A 15,839-nucleotide genomic window follows, 5' to 3' on the forward strand; every position below is an offset into this window, starting at 1 on the left:
AAGTCTATAAAACAACTATTTGAAAACTATAGAGTGGACAAATATAGGCAAAGACTGGCGGGGAGATGGTTCTCCAAGATGAAAGTGGCAGTGGGTTAACTTTCCCATATTTACAGTCTTTAATGGAGGGCAGGCCCACATATACTGTGGGGTCAGTTAAAGTTTCAGTGGAAAACTCATTCACCTTGTCTTGAAGAACAGGATAGAGTACAGGGAAAACTTACTGGAAAGCTAGCTGTGACATCCTGGAAAGAAGAAAGTGAGAAAGTAAAAACCTAAGGTCTATGTATAAATTCTTCACACATTGCTGGTTGTTCCCTGGAAATGCATGCATAGGGAAGATTCCAAACAGCTCAGAAAAGGTTAAATTAACTGATAAGACATTTAAACTCTCTTCCACTGAAGGAAAAACAAGAATTTGAAATTCGAGTTAAGCCAAGTTAAATCACATGTTCGATTGCAATAAAAAGAGAAAGTTTTTGGAGAAATAGAAAAGTTAGAACTTTTACAACATATAATCTGTAATGCCCAAAACAACAATCTGAAAATACTTACCATATGACGAATTGGGAGAGAGAAACATAAGGACAGTAACATTTTTTTTCAATGAATATTGGTGAAACAACTGGATGTCTATTGTGAAAAGGAAAATTCAACTGCATCCAATTTCTTATTAAATACAAAATTAATATGAATGTGACTAAAGATCTTATGTACTTAAATGTAAAAGCTAAGCACCATAGAATTTTTAGAAGAAAACTTAGGGGAAATATTTTTGCAACTTGTCAGTAAGCTAAGGCTTGTTTAGATTAAAAATAATTAATCTAAAATAAAAAAATAACTAGAATTAGATTTTATCAAACTTTTTTTTTTTCATTAAAAAGCATCATTAGGTACCCCGCCCCCATGTTTCTTTTCCTTTTTCATCTCTAGTATCCACATGAGAGAAAACATACAACCACATGGGTATTTTTTTTAAAACTGGTGCTTAGCTCATTTACATGATGATTAGAGGTCATACTGCTTTGATTTGAGTCCTTCTGAAATTGGTTGAGGTTTGCTTCATATTCAGCCTACTGACAATTTATTAACTTTTCAGTGAGATAGGGGTCTCACTATGTTGCTCAGGTTTTCCCCTAACTTCTAAGCTCAAGTGATCCTCTTACTTTAGCATCCTGAGCATCTGGGACTATAGTTAAGTACCACCATGTCCAATGTCTATCACCAATTTTTATAATGATCTAATTTGAGATGGAAAAGAAATATTATCTGCAATCACTGGGTGAAATGTTCTATACATACCCATTAGGTTAAGTTTCCTGATCATGTTCAAATCAAGACAGTGTCACTCTTACTTTTATTGGAAGTTTCTTTCTTTTTTGTTTAAATATTTTTCTTTTTTATTTTTTAAAATTTGTTCTTATTAGTTATACATGACATAGAAGGCATTTTGACATATTATACACAAATAGAGCACAATTTTTGATTCCTCTGGCTGTACATGGTACAGAGTCACACTGGTGGTGTAATCATATGTGTATATAGAGTAATGATGTCCATCTCATTCCACCATTCTTCCCATCCACACAACCCCTCCAATCCCCTCACTGCCCTCTGCCCAATCCAAAGTTCCTCCATTCTTCCCTACTCCCACCCCTAATTATGGATCAACATCCGCTTATCAGAGAGAACATTCTGCCTGTGTTGTTTTTTTTTTTTTGGGGGGGGGTTGGCTTATTTCACTTGGCATGATATTCTCCAGCTCCATCCATTTACTTGCAAATGCCATAAATTCATATTTATTTAAGGCTGAGTCATTTTCCATTGTGTATATATAACACATTTTCTTTATCCATTCATTTATTGAAGGGCATCTAGGTTGGTTCTATATTGTGAATTGAGCTGCTATAAATATTGTTCTGACTGTGTCACTATACTGTGTTTATTTTAAGTCCTTTGGGTATAAACTGAGGATTGGGATGGGGAACTATCTCTTATGAAAATTGAAAAGACATCAGTAGAGTAGAGGAAAGAGAGGAGAGGAGTGAAAAGGGAGATACTGGGGAATGATATTGGCCAAATTATATTGTTATATTATGTACATGTATGGATATGCAAGAACAGATCCTACCATTTTGTACAAATGTAATGAACTAATAAAAATATGGAAAAAAAGTGTCATTAGGGGAATGAATATATTGGCAGATATGAATGTGGAGAAATTTTGAAATATTTGCAAAAAATATATCTGACAAATGACAGGTATCCAAGAGATAAAAAAAAAATCCTGCAGCTCAAAAAATAAAAAAAAATTAGACAAAATAATATAAATTAGTAAAAGATTTTAATATATGTTTCACAAACAAAAGATATAAGTATAAGCAATAAGTACATGAAAATGTGTGCAATACCATTAGCATCATGAAAAATCATACTAAAACCACAATAAGAAACCCACATCTATGGCCAAATTGACTAAAATGAAAAAAAGATTTGACAACATTAAATGTTGGCAAGAATGTAAAAAAATTAGAACATTTAAATATTGTTGGTATGAGTTTAAAATATTACAATCATTTTGAAATCTCTGAGCATTTATTATTAAACCAAACACATATTTAACCATGGACTAGAAATTCCAGTCTTAAGTAGTTTTCCTAATAAAATTAAAGGTGTGGTCCCCAAAAGATATTAACAATAATATTCATACAGGTTATATTTATAATGGCCAAAATTTCTGGGAACATTCAGGTCTCCATCAGTAAAGTATAATATGTTCATAAAATGGAATAAAACTCAGAAATAAAAAAAATTAGCTTAATATATGTAAAAACATGAATGGAATCTCAAAGACATGGCAAATAAGAGGGATTGATTGTACCAAATGATAAATGCAGCATGACTGTATTTACAAAATGTTGTAAAATTGGCAAAAAGAATAAAAAATAAAAATAAATGGGCAGTTTTATCCGGGGAACTGGTGTAGTGATTAACTGTGAGGGAACACAAGAGAAGTTTCTGGGGTGATGGTAACATTCTGTACCTTGACTTGAGATTAGTTCGCACAGGTGCTTGCTTTTGTGGAAGCTCATTTAATGGCATACTAAATATTTGTGCAATCAATTACTTGTAAATATTATCTCAAAAGAAACAAAACTTAAATTCTAGGTAATTAGACATATACTGAAGTTTTATAGGAATCTGTTCAGTTGTTCTCAACTAACTATAATAAAATAATATAGATTGCATTAAAATAATGTAGGTTGAAGGATGAATAGAGAGATTGATTGTGATAAGGCAAGTATTATAAAACATTAATTATGTCATCTAGTGTGGGTTTCTTATTGTGGTTTTAGTATGATTTTTCATGATGCTAACTGGCTATTTAGCTTCTCTATGTTTAACATATTTCATTGTTATATGCTAAAAATGTAAGATACAACTTTTATTTTAGTCATTTTTCATTTCAAACATACTTCAGCCTAATCCATGCCCTAACTTGGTTATTCCTTTTAGAGACAGAATGAAGCAACTGTAAGCTATTGACATTGCCATCAGTCAACATTTTAGTACTGTTTGAAGAAGGCATATGAGTCCTGATTCATGAGGTCAAGAACGTGCAGTAAGAATTTCTGAGAACCCTTTAAATAAATGCTGTATCACTGACATCGCTAATGGCATGAAAGTGAATATCGTGTGGAAAAACAGATAGCCATCTATCTGAGTTGAAAGAGATTCTGAAAGTCAGAATCAATGTTAAGTTTCAGGAATACCTGATAAAAACCTATATGAACAAATATAATTCTAACTGTTAAAGTTATTTTTCTTTATTAGTAGCATATAACAGTATACCACACATGTGATACTAAACACTTTAGATTTATTGAAATATGGTACTTAGGAGATCCTGCTATGTTCTAGAAACAATTCTGTGCTAGGTTTTAGAGAGATAGTGATTGATAGACCACCATCTCTCTCACTTATAAATGCAAATTTTGGGAAGGAAACATACCAGGTATAAAATAATAATCTATACATTATAAACCATGGATATAAACCATGAAGGTATGCTGGATAAATTTTTGACATGTGCTATATACCATGGTATGTATTTTAATATTATTGACTGAATGTTCCCAAACTGTGGAGGTAGGTCATCTACCTCACAGAAAATACCTTAAAAATAAGACTCTTATTTAGTTCTTATAGTCAAATACCTTTTATTTTTAAGTGTAAGAAATACATTTTACAAGTAATCAGCTTTTATTAAGTTATTCTTGGCATTGTAGCCATACAATAGATATAGAATGCAGTCGAGTTTCTGAAAGTAAAACATAATATTTTAAAAGATATCAAGCTACTATTAAATTATCATCACTGTACAGTTTCTAGGACACAGACATATATGTAAAAAGAAAACTGCAATACCTATAGATTGAAGAAGAGCTGCACACTTGTGTATTGGAGATCTCCTTCTTGCTAACTAGTAACTTCTCACCCTTCAAGTATTAGCATGACATTTTTTTTTCCTCTAGGAAATGAAATATCTCCCAAGATCAGTTTGTGATGATTTATTTGTTTTGATTTAAATCGTAGGCTAAGAGCTGGAAATAAAAACCAAACAATCAGAATTGGTCAAGCAGAACCTCACATTATGCTGGTCACATTGCTTGGTGCAGGGATGGTTTTATAATGATACAGCAGAGATATAAAGCTAAGAATTCTGGAGAAGTCAGCCTCCCCCTTCCCACTTCCTTTGTTCTTTGAAATTTAACTTGGTAACTTTGAATGTATAGCTACTAAATGTGTTCTTGATACCGAATGAGAACTAGATGCAAAAGTAGAGGTAGAGGAAAACATAGCTGCAAATAAAGAAAGATAGCATTATCTATGTGTGCCCTTAAATCAGCTCAGCTATTTGTGAAGTTTTTTTTTTTTTTTTTTTTTTTAACTCTTGGGACTGTAACATATGTTAACCAATAAATTCTTCTGCTGCTTAATCTATTTCGAGTTCTATTTTCTGATACTATAGGAGTTATAACACAGATGTTTAGTTTCCAGTGTAATAAAATAATAATAAAAATATTTTTAATATTTTCTTGAGAATTCTTGATTTTCAATTTTTCCTGTATTAGCTGTAATTTCAAACTTCTGTCTTAAGTCCTGATTCTAATACTGTATTATGTAACTGTATCACCATCTACTAAATCTTTCTGTGCCTCAGTTTCTTTAGTAGTTAATCGAAAATAAAAACATGCCTAACTGATAGTGGTATCACAAGGAATAAATGAGATATTAAAAAGCACAGAGAGGAGTGAAGGAAGGGGAGAGGGTAAGGAGATAGGAAGGATAATAGAACGAATTAGACGTTATGATCCTATGTGCATATATGATAACACTAATGGTATAATTATACATCATGTAAAATCAGGAGAATGAGAAGTTATACCCCATTTATGTATGATGTATCAAAATGCATTCTACTGTCATGTATAACTATTTAGAACAAATAATAATAATAATAATAGTAGTAGCAGTAGCAGTAAAGGAAGTGTTTTAAGATGTATTTCACATTCTAAATAAATAACTATCACTTCTATTTTATAATGAAATATTGGTTGCCATTATGTTCAGTTTTAAATGTTAAAGATATTTGGTTTATTCTGTAGTGTGTTTTGTTACAAAGATGCATATATTTTACCACCTAGTGATTTTTTTTATCTTTGTAGTAGTGGGTTTCAAAATAAATCATCCATATCACTACAGCTAAAGTTTGTAAACATAATCTCTTCTTATAATTTATTTTGTACAGAGTTATATTACTGGGTAGCCTGTGAAATTCTGTTATTTAATAAACTACTAACAAGTGCCCAAGGACAGTATAAATTACTGAGTTAAATATTCATATATTCTCATTCTTCTAAGGAAAAAAATAGCTCAGAACGTTATAACTGAGTATAGTTTTTCAAATGAAAAGTGATGCAAGGGGGCTGTTGACAAAATTATTTTGAGAACTACTTTTAAGTGATATTAATTTAAGTTATTGATTAAGATTTTTAATGCAAGTATGTAGACAGTAGAGACTTGAGGTTTTAGAGAAAATAAATCTAGTGTGACAGCATGCAAGATGAATTGGGACTGGGAATAAAAACGTATTGATGCTGAGTTGACCAAGAATAAGTAAAAAGAGAAAATGTTTGCATTGTTCATTTAGTGTGTGTCCTACATTATCCTTATACAGTAGACCATGATCTCCACGAAAGAAGGAATGAAATATTAACTATCTTTTTGCCCCTCAGAAGGAGCAGAATGTATCACACACATGTTCAAAAGATACTACTAAATGAACATATTCATATTTCTTTTCCTGACTTGACCAGTTCAAGAATGTAGTGTAAAAGACAACTAACTTCTCATTTTATTAGTTAAAGAGCACCTGCTCAATTATGAGAATATGTACTTTTCAGCAATATAAATATCTTAATAGAAATCACCTGTAAGTATAATACTTAGATAAAATATTATAAGTAACCTGTGCTCTAGCTACCAATTCAGTAATGAAAGCAGTGACTGTATTGGAAGCATAGACTGAATGCAAGAATATGAAAAGTGGAAAGAAAAATGTGAAACCAGGAAAATGTGGATCTTTATTAGAGAATGGGGTTATGAAAGATATAGCTTTATAAGCTTCATTCTATTAGTTCATTAGTAATAACCAGAGAGATTTGTCAAGACCAAAGTATCACTTCTTTTTTAGAAAGCATACATCTAATAAAATTGTGCTTATTTACTATGGCATTTTACATTAAAAACAAACAAACAAAATATCTACCTATTTATATACAATATGAGTTTTAGTCATTTTTTTCTAAGTATCTTAAGTCTGAAAGATAAAACTGAGAAAATGGTTGACACTAAGCAAAAGATGATTTCATCAAACAGAACTCTACATTTTATATTTTATATTCTCACACATAGGATTGAAATCCCCAAGACTGTGCTTAATATATTTATGCTTACAAACCTAATGTCGAGTACATTATCTCATACATATTGGGCATTAAACAAGAAAGTGGAATGAATGAATAAAGATGTTTTCCTTTGTTCAGCATAGATTTGTATTATAGCAGATATGGATCACAGTCACCTGTATGACAAGTAATGAAATCAGTAGTCTGTGCTCTAGGTTCCTGGTAATGATGTACATGGCCCAAGCTACGTGAAATCTGTGCAGTCTAGGACTGTCTTTCCTCAATGGATTTGGGCCAAATTTGGTCAATCATGTACCATCTTTCTTTTCAAATTCTGCTTTTCCCCTAATCTATGTATGCTTTTCCTGTTCCTTTCTAAATGTATATTTTATAACTGAAAGATGACTTTTGAGAATGAAGAAATGTCTTGATAAGAAATAATCTTATGTATATCCTCAAAATAGGGATGTCCATGACCTTAAAGTGTGCTATGCAGAAAAGCAATCTCTTCTGCCTTCCTGTGAAATTGATCTGTGAAAATTCAGGAAAATGTCATTCCAGGTTTCACTGAAAAATGATCAGTTCACATATGTTTAGATATTTAAAAAAGACTGAAGATTAATATGCATCAAGCACTGAAAGTATGAAATTGAATAAGACATGGTTTTTATTCTTGTTACTTAGAGGTTCAAATGTAAATACTATAGACAACCAGGGTGTTCCTTGAATCTAATTAATTAAAATTAATTAATTAAAATTACAACCAATATAAATAGAAGGTAATATTTAAACTTAATTTTAAAGATGAAAAAAGTAAGACAGAGATTTAAGAAAATTACCCCAATCACATACTATCTGGATAGAGAAAACTATGAAGAAGATTAATGTGGTAGGTCTAATTCTTCCAGATGATGTCCATGTCCTAAACCAGATAACCTATGAATGTTACATTTCAAAGAGGAGTTCAAGTTGCAGAGAAATGTAAGGTCATCTATTGTCTGATCTTAAAATAAATACAGTATCAGGGATTATTCTCTCAGATTCAATACAATCTAAGATTTTTTTTTTAGCTTATTTGTTTGTTTTTAATGGAAAAGGGAAGCACAGTAGAGGTCAGAGTCAACGTTTTAAAGATGCTACTCTGCTGGCATGGAAGATGTGAGTGAGCTCTACAATCTGGAAAAGGCAAGAAATTGATTATCTTCTAAAGCCTTCAGAAGTAATGCAGCCTTGCTGAAATCTTATGTAGCTCAGTGAGATTCATATCAGGTCTCTCACATTCAGAACTGTGAGATAATAACTGTGTGTTGCTTTAAGCCACCATGTTAATGGCAAATTATTATGGCAACAATCGGAAAGCAGTACTGCTCTATAGAAAAAACTGAATTAATAAGGGAAAAGTGAAGGTATGAAAAGAGAAAGTAAAAATACAAAATAATACGTATGCATAATAAAACACTACTCATCAGTAAAACATGAAGTTCAATCATTTGTGACAATGGGTATGAAATCAGAGGTCATTACATTAAGTGAAATAAGCCAGGCGTAGAAAGTCAAGCACCTCATGATCCCACTCATATGTGAAACATGAAAAAGATGACCTCATAGAATTTGAGAATTGAATGGTGGTTACTAAGGGCTAGGGAGATATAGGATAGAGAGGAATGGGAAAAGTTTGATAAATGGGTACTAAGTTATTGTTAGATGGGAGCAAGAAAGTTTTATGTGCTATTGCACAGTAGGGACACTAAAGTTATAAATAATGTACTGTATTATTTCAAAACCTATAAGAAAGAATATTAACTATTTTAATCATAAAGAAATGATAAAATGTTTGAGGAGCTAGATATATTAAGTCTGATTTAAAATTACATAACATATACATGCTATCAAAATAAACATGAAATTAAAAAAATACATGCTACCATTAATATATATACTTGCTATGTTTTTATGCATCAGTATAAAAATAAACTTAAAAATAATTGCATATGGATTTACAATAAAAGAGTTTCTTTGCCCTATAACCCCAGTTGAACTTTCCTATTCTCAGCCTACCCATGGATCCTTTCTATTTTATCAATTCTAAATGTTGTTGAAGGTAATTTCCTTCATGCTATGAAGTATTCATACTCATGCCTACTTGCTGTCCTCTCCAAATTGTTTATAGCCTCTGTCCTACAGAATCTGGTGAGGAAAGCATATATTATACCATGTATGCCAGGATTAAAGTTTTAATATATCACTGGCACTTGCACTAGCATTGAGAGATTTCAAGGTAAGCTTGAGAAAGTCAATTATAAAAGTCAGAGAAAAAAAATAAAAACTATGTCTCAGCCTTAATGAGCATATTAGATTGTTTTCAAGATCTTGCCAGTAAGCTTCTTGCTATTCTCCAGTCTCCAAGGAGATCGTTTGTACTATGTTTGTATCTAACAGCAAAATGAGTAGTCTTCATGTTTCCTAAAGAAGCCTCTCTCTGTCTTATACTGGCTATTGCATCAGGCCACAGATGCCCCTAAAGGACAATGGCTTCTTTTATGATTTGGATATGAGGCATCTACTAAAAGCTCATGTGGAGACAATACAAGAATGTTCAGAAGTAGAATGATTAGATTATGAGAATTGTAACCTAACTGTTGGGTTAATCCTCTAATATGGATTAACTGGTTGGTAACTAAAGATAGGCAGAGTGTGGCTAGAGAGGTAGGCCACACCTTTTGGGTTTATATTTTGTTCCTGGTGAGCAGAAGTCTCTCTGTTTCCTGTTGCTATGTCCTGAGAGGTTTTTCCTCCACCATGTCATTCCTCCATGATGCTCTGTATTATCTTAGGTTCAGAGCTATGAAGTTGGCCAACCATTGAAACTGTGAGCCCCAAAACAATTGTCTCTCCTCTTCTTTGTTCTTGTTATGTCTTTTGGTCACAGCAATGTAAAAGCTGACTAAAAAACTACCCTTATTCCATGAGTTGCTCAACGTTAACCTGAAATCATGCAGAGAAAGAAATTCTAGGTGATAGGGCTCCTAAGTCTCTTCAGTAATACAGAAAAAAAAAAAAAAACCTTAAAAGGAGGTATAAATTGGAGAGCAGAAAGCCCAACAAGTGAGTCTGTCCTTTATAAAACTATTTCTTATCCCACTTAGTTTAAAGGTATGTCTCAACTCATCACTGTGAAGATAATATTAGAATCCTTACATTTCTTTCTACATCTCCTGTCCATCATAGCATCCAAAATTTTTGCAGGTGTAACTTTGTTTTTGTGTGGTCACAGGTTATAATATTATACATTTTTGTGCAATCATAAATCTTCAACTTTTATTTTAACAGATTCTAAAAGGAGAAAACAAAACAAGTTCTTTTCTATTATTGTGACTATGTGAGCATTAGACTCTGTAGACCAAATGTGGTTGAATCACTATCGGTCTTTGAAAAAGAATACTCTTAAAACCTAGGTGAAATAGATTTTTTAAATTCCCTCATCACTGAAATCATGCCATATTTTAGTTTCATATTTGGATCATTATTTATAAGATATTGTCAAATCCAAACCTTTCCTTTCTCTATCATCATTTATTCCATTCTTCATCTTTTACTCCATTTATTTTATATCAGTCCATGTTACATTTTTTATCTTTTGATGCTATCAATTATTTGACATACATGTTATTTTTATGAAGACAATATGATCCCATGAAATGTCTGTTCTAATTTGGATTGACTGCTCTCTGGACTCTGTACAAAGTTGTCATCTTGGAATTTTGTTCTTGCATTTGGTTTATTCCTTAATTACTTATTTCTGGTAACCACATATTTTAATTTCTTGTTTTGGTGCATTATCTTGTCTGAAAATTAAACTGGGTTCTTTATTTGCTGGGGACAGTTTTTATTTTTCTTTTCTCAATTGGTAACTTTCCTGAATAGACTATTATTGTTTCAAAAATCATTTTTCTTCAGAAATTTGAAGCATTGCCTCAATGGCCTCAACCATTTAGTATTCTGTTGAGAAGAAAAATGTCACTTTGATTTCAATTTTTTGTAATGAGAATTTTTTTTTCTTTGATAGCCTATCAGATCCTCTACATTCCTAAATACTGGTGTGTTTTTTATTCATTTCATTTGTCAATGTATGAACCCTCAATAACTTCAGGCTTGTGATGCTCTCAAGTCTGGGATATTTTCTTTAATTGTTATACACGTATTTCCCCATTGAATCTATTTATCTTTTTGGTCTTTCTTATTCCCCAAATTGTTGCTTTAAGTAACATCCTGTATGCGTTTTGAGGGCCAAGTTTTCTGGTCTGAATATCCTTGAAGATGTTTGACTCTTAAAAGTTATTTATGTTTCTTGAATTGTCTATGGGTATAGAGGGAACTGTTATATTATTTTAATTTGCTCATTTTTGTAAATTTTTCAGATATCTAGTGATCTTTAATATTCTCATCATGTTTCAGAGGTACTTGAGTTGATAATTTTTGATAATGGGCTTCCTTTTTGGGTAAATAATGTCATTATGAGTTCTTCCCTCCTAAGGATCTGGTCTGTCAAAGAGGATAGTGAATACTGTGTGCTGATGTTGCAAACTTCTCTCTAGGTTGTGCAGTGCAGAGCTAGCCTTCAGTGTAGTGTAGACCCAAATCAGATTGGAGAGGCTCTACCCCAGGACACAAATACCTGCTATGATTTCTTTCTCAGTAGTTTAATTTCTTTTTAACTGATAGCAACTACTCAGTTACTTGTAAGCCAAATGGTGAAATATACGGAATGAGAAGAGAGGAAGGTAAAGGATGCCTTCTGCTCTTTAGACAGACTGCCAATTCACCTCCAGATCTTTTATTTGATTTTCTCATTTTCTGATAATATCAAATGTAGAGTTCTTTCAGGTTTATAAACATATTTACTTCTATTATTTTCTAAAAACTTTCTCTTTTCTTAGCTTATGATTTCATTCTTCCTCTTAAAATAATCAACAAGATTCCCTTTGCTCTCTGTAACCCAGAATTAAAAAAAAAATACATATCTCTTCTCTACTGATGATCCTTCCTATAATCTTTATCATTATAGAAGTTTGGGAGTTACTTTCTTTATTTATACATGAAGAGAACATCAATTCATGAAGTGTTTGAGACATTTGCTAAAGGTCTCCAAAAGTCTTTTTGTATGCCCACAGTGTTTTCCTTTGACCCTGGTCCCTATACCTTTAGAAGTTACCAATTTCATAAGTCTATGCCACACATAATTTCCTTTCATCCAAACATAGTAATTCATCATTCTTTTATCTAAATATATGTTTAAGAAAAACATGTAACAAAATCTAAACCCATTATAGTTATTTCTAGTATGAACTTTTGCCTGATTTACAAGAATTGTGTAGACTTGAAACAACATGTTCATCTTTATTACCATGGGTAATGAAAGTGTCTGTAAATCAAGATAATACAGGAAGAAGAAAAGAGGAGAGATGAAGCATGACAGAATTCTGCTGTCTTTGTTTGTCTCTGGGTACAATGATATCTGAACCTACATTTCTTCCAGTTGTAGAAGCCAATGGACTCTTCATCTTTCTTTATAAGACATATTAGTTGAATTTTGTACTGACAAATCTATACTCTTCATTACCATTGAATGCAGTTGTATTTAGATAAGTAAAGGTTAAAATATAGGGGATATTAAGAAATATAATTGGTTTAAATAATTCAAGTAAGCATACTTAAAGAAATTTGCTGTTACACATATGTTGGTTTAAATGAAATAAAAAGAAGTCCTCTCTTTTCTGTAACTACTTGATTTGTGCATATTTATATTGGTACATATTAATTATACAGAGTGGTGAGTTTCATTTGGGCATATTCATTGACACATATAACTTAATTTGATCAGTTTCACTCCCCATACTTATTTTTTAATGCACCCAAGATATTAGTCTCTACAACAAAACCTCATAAAATGAAACAAGATTCCAAGTAGTTATGCACTCCTTAAGTGGGTACAGATGATCTGATGGAAAGCAAAATACTTGTCTGGTAGCAGAGTGTTCCCACAGGAAAGTTATAGTGAAAAATCATTCTGTGATACATTCTGAACTGCATGCACACTTGCCCCCCATTGATTCAATTTAAAACTAAAATGAAAAGATCTCCAGATAACTATAACAACTTGAAGAAAAAGGAAAATCTGGTATTTTTCCATGAAAAAAATAAATAAATGCTTGGCAGTTAGTCTATCTCAGTATATGGGGGAGTAATGAAAGCTATATATAAAATCTCAAATTTCAGTTTCTGTGAAGTTTGTATTATTTATTGATTTGAGATATTATGAATAACAAAATGAAAGCATACATTCTGGATAAATGTATGAGGAACCAAGAGGGAAAAGTTATATAATCAATGATTAAGAAATAGAATTTTGTATAGAGAGCAATTAGCTCCTAAAACATACATTTAGGTAACCAAATGATAATTTATTTGACTTTTTAAAGTATTAATTTTCTGCATTGAAGATGGCTCCTGAGGAAATACATGAAGTTAATCAAGTTAACAAGAGAAATAAAATAAATTCATTTTCAAATTTCTTGTGAATTAAAGAGCAAACGAGTTAACCATAAACCTTCACCCTTCTGGGAAACTGAACTGCTCTGTTGTAAATTTGCTTCTGCTTTACCTACATAGAATAAATGTTTGTATCATTATATATAGCTCAAATTAATGAAAATTAATGCTTTTGGTTCATTATTAGTTTATATGAGTCTTGTTTCATAGTCTACCATGAAAATTCTTTTTATTTCTTATCAAATTTAAAGAACTTCTAGCTTAGAGCAGATGTAAGAATCACATCATCAAAAGCTGAGCCTATCTGTCACCACAGGAGGTCATCTGGTTTCATTATTTATTTTGCTGAAATGTGTGGGATTTAGAACTTGAAATCCTCCATACATATTTACAGTTGTAATCATATTTATAGTTGGAGTCATATTTATACTTTTTCATTACTTTTTACATTAAGCACAACTCTAGGGCTGGTAACAAAAGGATTCCTTTCTCTGAAATACAGATGTATATTTTTAATATTTCCAATAGAGGAATTTAAACCAGAGTTATAAAAGGACCTGTTACATATGATGCAGGGTTTTGTTTTTTTTCTTTGATGTTTTCCTTTAAAGAGGCTTTATCATTAAGCAAAACCACCCATCTCTATCCACATCCATTCATTTCTCTAAGCTCATGTGATGAACCTGTAGCACCATAGCTACAGTTTTTAAGATAGCTTTCAGTGCATGAATACATTGTTGAGTAGGTAGTATTGAATTCACGTAAACACTATTATAAAAGTTATTCCAAGTTGTGTATAATGTTCATATTTGGTTATTTCTCTGATGAGTATCCATAATTCCAATGATAGCATTTAACCTTGCAAGATTGGCACTAATAAGTAAATAAAAGATACTTATAAAGAGAAATAATCTTACTCTATAAACTAAGTGTAAGCTAAATAGTATTCTCTGTATACCATTAAATCAAATTTGTCTTGTTGCACATCTCTCATGCTGGTAAGAATGTCATCTAATCATTCTTGTGGCATCTTTAACTTTTCATGTTCTAATTAGGTGATACTCCAAAATGAGATAACTAGTTCTTCAGTGTTTATCATTGGTTTCTTTTCTTTCTTTCTTTCTTCTTCTTCTTTTTCTTCTTCTCTCTCTTTTTTTTTTTTTTTTGGTCTAACCCAGCAGTGTTCCATTGATATCTGCCAGCTCTGTACTGTCATGTTGTATGTGGGCTATAGAAATCATTGTATTCAGGGCTTATTTATTCCCTTTAGAGAAACCATTTTTGTACTTGAAAATTATCAGTTCTTTCACTCTTATTTCATGTGGTTTGGACAAAGGTATATTTATCCTCAAGACCCAGAAATACACATATTACCTATATCTGAGCAGTCAGTCTGTCACATTCCTTTGGCTACAGTGATTGGCTTGCAGACAAACATGTGGCATGTTCAGGCCCAGTGGAATGAGAGAAGCCTTATGGAGGGGAGGGGAGGGGAGGTGTTGGATAAAAGCATTATACTCTTTCATTTAAAATATGAAGCTTAGGGCATGTATAGTTTGAGCTTCTAGAGCTCTTTTAAACCAAGAGCAGGGAGCTTGCTGGAGAACAGCAGTGATGTTAAGATAAGTAGAGGTGAAAGAGAAAGGGAAATTGAAACGTGGGACAGTATTTCAACCACTGATCAAATAACTCCTGGAATTTTTACTCACATAAGCCAGTAGATTACCTTTCTGTTCCAGACTTTATATCTGTCCTTCTGTGTTTGTAACAAACAGCCCCTCCCTAGATATATACCTTTCTCTACAAAGATTGAGTTACTCTTGGATCCATGCGCTATGCTTACATACTTGCTGTCTGTGAATTTAGAATTTTGTCTTCCATTTTATAATCCATTTTCTTTCCCTTTTGCTTCTAAAAAGTAATCTTTGTCTCCAAACACTGCCAGTGCCATCTAAATGGAATCTTTTTTTCTGGTTTAGAGCCCAGGGATATTGAGCTTACTTGCCTCCCAGAATCAGGAAGATACATCTGGGAATGGCTTGACTTATTTTGAACTTCACATCTCAAACTGTCAACACTCCTGTTGGCCTGTTTCAGCCCCTAGTTAAAACAATCTTTTACAAAAAAAAGTATCTTAACATATTTTACTTCTGAAGCTCTGTATTCCACAAAAATCCCTAGATTTTATAAGTATGCCTTCATTGGTGTAGGGCAGTAAGAATGACATACGAGAGAAAGAAAGGAAAAATATGCCGATTTAATATTTCTGTGTTATGTTGATTCACTAATGTTTTTAGATGTCAATCAATTAATCAATGA

Source organism: Marmota marmota, unplaced genomic scaffold (assembly GCF_001458135.2).
Source record: "Marmota marmota marmota unplaced genomic scaffold, marMar, whole genome shotgun sequence".
NCBI lineage: Eukaryota > Metazoa > Chordata > Mammalia > Rodentia > Sciuridae > Marmota > Marmota marmota.